This window comes from Neolamprologus multifasciatus, chromosome 13 (assembly GCF_963576455.1).
Source record: "Neolamprologus multifasciatus chromosome 13, fNeoMul1.2, whole genome shotgun sequence".
NCBI classification, from domain to species: domain Eukaryota; kingdom Metazoa; phylum Chordata; class Actinopteri; order Cichliformes; family Cichlidae; genus Neolamprologus; species Neolamprologus multifasciatus.
Genome location: NC_140451.1, coordinates 17,381,231 through 17,388,062, shown reverse-complemented (window position 1 = coordinate 17,388,062; position 6,832 = coordinate 17,381,231). Strand labels below are relative to the sequence as shown.

The following is a 6,832-nucleotide window of genomic DNA, read 5'->3' as shown; positions in this document are numbered from 1 at the left end:
TTTATTATGTAAATGTGAAACAAAGCAAAGTTTCCTAGTGTTTCTTCCACATCTTCTCAGTGTACCCAGGAGCACAGTCAGAGCTTTAAGAATATATAAATAAAATGATCTTTGCGTCACCATAGCTACCATGAAGGTCAAACATTAAATCTGAATACTCTTTGAAGCTACTATATCTAACATAATGAAAACCAAATGTAAACTACTCATTTTGAACATTGTTTTCCTGAGGTGTTTTCTCCAAGTAAGTTGAGAAGTTTGAAATATGAATATATTATTAATGAATGTGTGACTATATCAGACCGCTCTCCTGTAGCCCCACCAGTCGCAGCAGGAGCTGTAGAGGTTTATACTTGTATGCCTTCGGTTTGGTGCCTGTAGGTTGGGGTTTTCACAGGTGACAGGTACGGTTGCTTCCCTATGTTTGCTTCCCTATGACCCTATGTCTTCGGGTCCTGACTGCTGTTTGTACTGGATGGGGTGCTTGGAGCTTCCCCTACTTGGGACTCCAAAGCCCTTCTGGAAGGGTGTGACTGGGAGAAATGGCCTGTCAAATCAGTTATTGCAGTTAATCCATAACAAGCACTATATCTGAACATAAGGGCGTTCATAATTATACTTGGCACCAGGATGCTTTAGGTCACAGGTAAATTACCAATTTTGTGATCATATCATCAGACTTCATGCCATATGTCAGGTGTAGCACTCTCACCTGATTACCACCTGGTGGTAAGCTACATCAGGTGGCACGGAGGATGCTGGATAGGTCTTTTATATGCAAACACCTAGTGAGGGTGTCCTGGGAGCACCTGGCAGAGGTCTTGGATTCCCAGGTTTGACAGCATTCTGCCGACGCTGTACCGTCCTGTTGTGGTCCTGATTGTGAGAGAAATGCTGTGCATTTATTAGTCGATCTACAGTCCTACCATCAGCTATGGCCACAAACTCTGGGTAGTGACCAAATGAATGAGAGCTTCTTCTAAAGGGTGGCTGGGTTTGCCCTTAAAGATAATGTGAGGAGCTCAGAGGACAGCCACTAGTTCTCCACATTGAAACAACTCACTTGAGGTGTTTGGGCATCCAACCAGGATTTCTCCTTGACACCTCCGAAAACATCTTCTAGGCATGTCCTACTGGTCCTACTGGTCAGATGAGCTTGAAGAGGTGGCCAGGGGAAAGGAAGGACTGGGTAACTCACCTTAACCTACTGTATCCACGATTCAGGCCTGAATCATAGGCAGGAAATGGATGGATGGTTATCCTGTAGTTTAAAGAGAAATTCTGTAACACTTCTATAGTATGTCTTAATGCATGCTCAATCATCCAGGTAAAGTGGTGCTGGTTTCAGTCGTTATGCAAATGAACTGTTTATAAGATTGGGGAAACCTGCAGTCAGCTGAGACTGAAGAAGTCACTTGGATGAGTGACAAAATGTTTCTCCCACTGAAAACGCTACGTCCAGATGAACAGACTCAACCTTGGAGACCTTCTATAATAATTATCTTTATGGCTGGAGTACTTCTGGCTACAGCTGCGAGTAACAACTGTAATTTCTGCTGATGAAATAGTTGATCAATGCTGGCTTGAACTGCATAGCCAGCTGTCCATTTTTTCCCTTTTTTAATCATTTCTCTTTAATAATAAAATAAGCATAAAGAAATTAAAGAATCCCTTTTATTAGCATGAGAGCATCACCAATCTTGAAACTGAATCCCAAAATGGAGTAAGCTATCAAAACATAGTCTGAATTGAAAAGGTAGATTCTTCTTTCCTTTCTCTTTTTTTTTTTTTGCTGAGCCGCTGTATTAAAAGGCTTTAAATTTTATTCATGTTGTTGCTCTGAACTTTTATAATAACCTGAAATATAGAGCGGGAACCTAAAAATAGAACCGAGCTGAGACAGGAAGGAGAAACGTAAAAGTCTTATGAAGTATGTTAATGCTCTCAGCTGCTTTTCCACACTGTCTTGCTCTTTGGTTTTCATGCACATCAGTTCTGTACTCCATCCATGCACACATGGGTGTATACAGAGACATGTGAGAACTCACACAGGATGATGGGAGCTTGACGCTTCCTCCATCTCTAGGAAGTCTCTGTACAAGCACAAAAGCAACAGAGAACACACACATACACAATGACATGCACATAGTGTCAAATACAAGTCAGATACATCAAACTTTCCTACTGTGACTGGAAAAACACACCAAGGGCATTTTTCACTGGGTTGCTGACTACTCCCCAGATAGTCACTGTACTCTGAGGAAACTGTTGCTACACTTAATGAATATCATCCACTCAAACATGCATGCAGACATGTCTGCACAAATGAACACAGATGAGCCTCGCTGAAGTTGAGATTGTAAAATCAGACCTTAAAGAGGTGGCCCATGGTAGCACATATACTGGAGCACACAAACAAATATACAAAAACGTGTAGAGAACAAGACAGAAAACATTTAGGCCCATTAATGTTAATGCTGTGTATTTATATGCAAAGCAATCTGCGCTTTGATCACAGGAGAAACATTGACAAATTGCATCTTGTAGGCCAATAGTGTGATAGCATTTTTCTAATTACCTGAGGCTATCACTGTAGATCGTGATCCATGCATAATGCACACACTCAAACACACACACACTCTTCAGCCACTAGAGCTGTGAGCAGGCTATCGCTCTACCCCATCAGCTGTAATAGGTTTTCACAAACGGCATCACCAGCCAAGCGCGTGCACACACACACACACACACACACGTACACAAAAGACCAGTCACACCTGAGGGGATTCATTCTGCTGTTGCTATTTTTGGCTGTGAATGAATCGTATCTCTCATAACTTGCATTATTCAAAAAGAAATCCAAAATTCTTCTGATTGAGGAGAGAGCGTAGAAAATGCCAATGGGTTCTGGGATATGCAAATGGTGTCTCTTCAGAGTAGTGCTTACACACACACTGGCACACACACATAAAGCAGTAGAGCCATGGGCTTAGCTGTCCCTATGACAAACGAGGCTCTGAGCCCACAGCTATTCAAGAAAGGTCTGTAGCCAGACTACAGAGAGGGAAACCCCACCACTCCCCTTCCCAGTCCCTTCTCCACACACACACACTTTTGCTGACTACATTCATTTCTTTCCTTTCTGAAAGTGTGCTGTACTGATGTGACAGATCAAAATCATCAGGATAAATGAACCTGATATTATATTACCTGGATCCATCGTATATACAACCATTTATCATTGTAACTGTGTAAATGTGCTACAAGTTAGGGTTTGAGTTCAGAAAGTTCATCAGGCTTGCTAAAGTCTGCACAGGCTTAAACTATTAAAGGCCAACAAGCACATTAGATGTCTGCACACACTTTGAGATCTTCTCTTTTGAAATCTCAGCAGACAGATAATTTATGTTGTGCTGACTGAGCAAAACTATAGTTTGCCGTTTCCTTCTGCCTTACATATTGATTATGTAAAACATTATGTAATTACATTGATTATCTCTTTGACTCTCTCTCACTCTCTCTTTCTCAAGTCCAGGGCTGGGCAATTAATTTCCCCAAGTGGCCACATGAGGAGCTGGAAATGCTGTGGAGGGGCCACACCAATAAGCTAAACTGAATTCTGGTTGATATTAATTTATTTAAAACTGCTCTTATGCTACAATATATACATGAAAAAGTAAAATAGTCATAATAAAAAATGGCAACATTTTATCACTATTTAATCAGCGTTCATATTTTGTCCCATTTCAGCTTCAGTCTATAAAGATACGTCCATGAACAAATCACTCCCTATCATAGTCCCATCACTGAGCACATTGCTGCCAGCTCCTCTATGACCTCAAACTCCAGAACCACAGAGAAAAGCACAAAATTGACCACTTGGTTTTTCACATCGAAAGAGCATCGGCAGAACATTCTCAAATGCTTATCTTATCTTATCTTATCTTCGGTCCTTCTTTGCCGCTTTTGCAGGACGTAAAGTTTCTGTCTCATGCTTTTCTTAGATTACTTGTATGCCTCTCGGTAGCAAAAACGAAAACTACAAAACAAATCTCTCCGTTTGGAGCTCCGTTTACATTTCTGTGATATTATATCTAAAACAATTATAAACAGCGACGGTCAGAAAACTTGAGGTTACTCTATTCCGTAACCCCCGTTCTCTGATAACATGAGTGAGGTGTCTCACTATGGGGAACGCTCTCTCAGCGTTGTCCTCAGAAGCCTCTATATCATTACTCCAGCCAGTATTGGCTGGCAGTCGTGACGCTTGCGTCAGGGAGGGGCCACCCTCCTCCCTATAAAAGGGTGTGACGCAGCGTCACCCGTCATTCAAGATAAGCTCACCTCTTCCTCGCTTTGTGCAAGGAGGGTGATCTGGTGAGACACCTCACTCATGTTATCAGAGAACGGGGGTTAAGGAATAGAGTAACCTCAAGTTCTCTTTCAAACATTTATACAATAAACAATAGTTTCGGTGTCTCACTATTGGGATATGCAGACTCCCGTATTGCCAGATAAGCCCATCTGAACGACTGACTGCCAATTTAGGAGGTCTCGTGGGGACCCACACTTAACACAGTGTAGGCTAGAGACGGTGCAGTGACATCCAACCTGTAAAACCTTGCAAAGGTCAAAGGTGAAGCCCAGCTCGCAGCTGCACATATCTCTTCTATAGAGACACTCCTAAAAAGGGCCCAAGAGGTTGCCATCCCTCTGGTAGAATGAGCACGAAGTCCCTCCGGGGGGGGCAGACCCGTGCTGGAATAAGCCAATTGGATCGCCTCAACAATCCAGTGGGAAATGAGTTGTTTGCTAACGGGCTTGCCAAGATGTGGTTTAGCCCAGGAAACAAACAGCTGATCCGACTCCTGAAAGCCTTTGTTTCTCTCTATATAGGTACATAAAGCCCTAACTGGACAGAGAGCATGTAGGGCGCTCCTGTTCAGGGGAGGAGAAAGGAGGAGGGCAAAAAGCTTCCAGCTCCAATGGGGTGCATTGGAGATAAGGATTTTTGGGCACAAAGGCCGGATTTGGCCTGAGTGTGACTCTAGAGTTATCCCGCGTGAATCGGGTGCACTCTTTGTGTATTGACAGCGCATGAATATCACTGACACGCTTCGCAGATGCGAGAGCCAGGAGCAATGCAGTCTTCAAAGACAGGATTTTTATTTCCACCTGGTTTAGTGGTTCAAATGGTGGCTGTGAAACTGCCCCCAGCACCAGGGATAAATCCCACGTGGGAACGAGAGGTTTAGACACTGGGTGGAGCCGTCGTGCCCCTTTCATGAAAACGGCAAGACTAGCGGGTGATGGCTCACCGGGCCATCCACGAAGCCCACATGGCAGGCTGAAATGGCTGCTAGATATACTTTAATTGTGGAAAAGGCCTTTCCTTTATCTAACAGTTCTTGGAGAAAGGAGAGAATTGTTGTCACAGAGCATTGAAAGGAGAGAGTGTGAGACTTTCCACACCATTCCTCAAATACCCTCCACTTGTTCTCATACAATGATCTTGTGGAGGGGGCTCTAGCACTCTGAATAGTGGCTATAACACCCTGGGGGAGTCCTGCCGTACTCAGATTCAACCTCTCACGGGCCAAGCCCACAGGGCAAGGCGCTCGGGGTGAGGGTGAAAAATCTCCCCCCTGGCTTGGGAGACTAGGTCTCGTCGGAGAGGGAGAGGCCAAGGTTCGCTCCACAAGAGGGGCACAATCTCCGCTAACCAATGGGACCTCATCCACCTTGGGGCGATCAATATCATTGTTAGCCCTCTCTCTCTCACTCTGGTTAGAGTGGGAGAAATTAAGGCCAGCGGAGGGAACGCATAAAGCAGAGCATGTGGCCAGTTGTGAGCTAATGTGTCTACCCCTAGCGGAGCCTCCTGGTCCCTCAGGGAGAAATACAGTGGACACTGAGCGTTCTCCCTCGAGGCAAACAGATCGACCTGTGGCTGGCCAAAGCGGGTCCAGATTTGGGTCACCACATGTGGGTGCAGGGTCCATTCCTCGTACTGCGGGTTTCCCCTGGACATTAAGTCTGCTCCCAAGTTCAGAGCTCCTGGAATGTGAGTAGCTCTCAGTGACAACAGATTGATGCTGCTCCACATGATCAGTCTGCGAGCCAGTATGTGCAAGGGACGGGAACGTAACCCGCCCTGTCTGTTGATGTATGCCACAACAGTGGTGTTGTCTGTTCTGATCAGAACATGGTGGTTTCTCAACAGGGGAAGGAAGTGTCTCAGTGCTAGAAATGCTGCTAGCAATTCTAACCAATTTATGTGAGCACCCCTCTGTTGTGAGTCCCAGCTGCCGCTCACTGCTCTGCCCTCGTGAGTGGTACCCCAGCCCGTGAGACTCGCATCCGTGGTCACCACCTTTCTGGCTGTGACAGCCCCCAGTGACACCCCCTGAGTGAGAAATGTGGGATTTCTCCAACAGTGGAGTGCTGCAGCGCAGTCTGCTGTCACTCTGATATAGCGGTAGGTATGGTGCTTTCGATTCATTCAGTCTCAGTGATGCAACCCATCGCTGAAATTCCCTCATATGCAGTCTGCCTAGTGGAATGACTGCCAGTGAAGACGCCATTAATCCCAGCATCTGCAGGCATTTTCTGAATGGGAGATATCTTCCCAACTGAAAAATGCCGGCATGTGATAGCATTTTTTTTTACTCTGTCCACAGAGAGACACGCTCTGTACGAGGCGGAGTTTAGAGCTATTCCTATGAAAGAGATGGCCTGAGCTGGCAGCAGGACACTCTTTTGGTAGTTTATGGTGAAACCCAGAGCCATCAGATGATCCACTGTCAACCTGGTGTGCTCTCTTCCCATTATTTCG

At 45.1% G+C, this 6,832-nt stretch overlaps 1 pseudogene; it reads right to left on the bottom strand.

The window, feature by feature from the left end:
• Nucleotides 1–1,351: 1,351 nt before the first annotated feature.
• Nucleotides 1,352–5,283, bottom strand: LOC146505358 (uncharacterized; annotated as a pseudogene).
• Between the last annotated feature and the right edge of the window lie 1,549 nt (nt 5,284–6,832).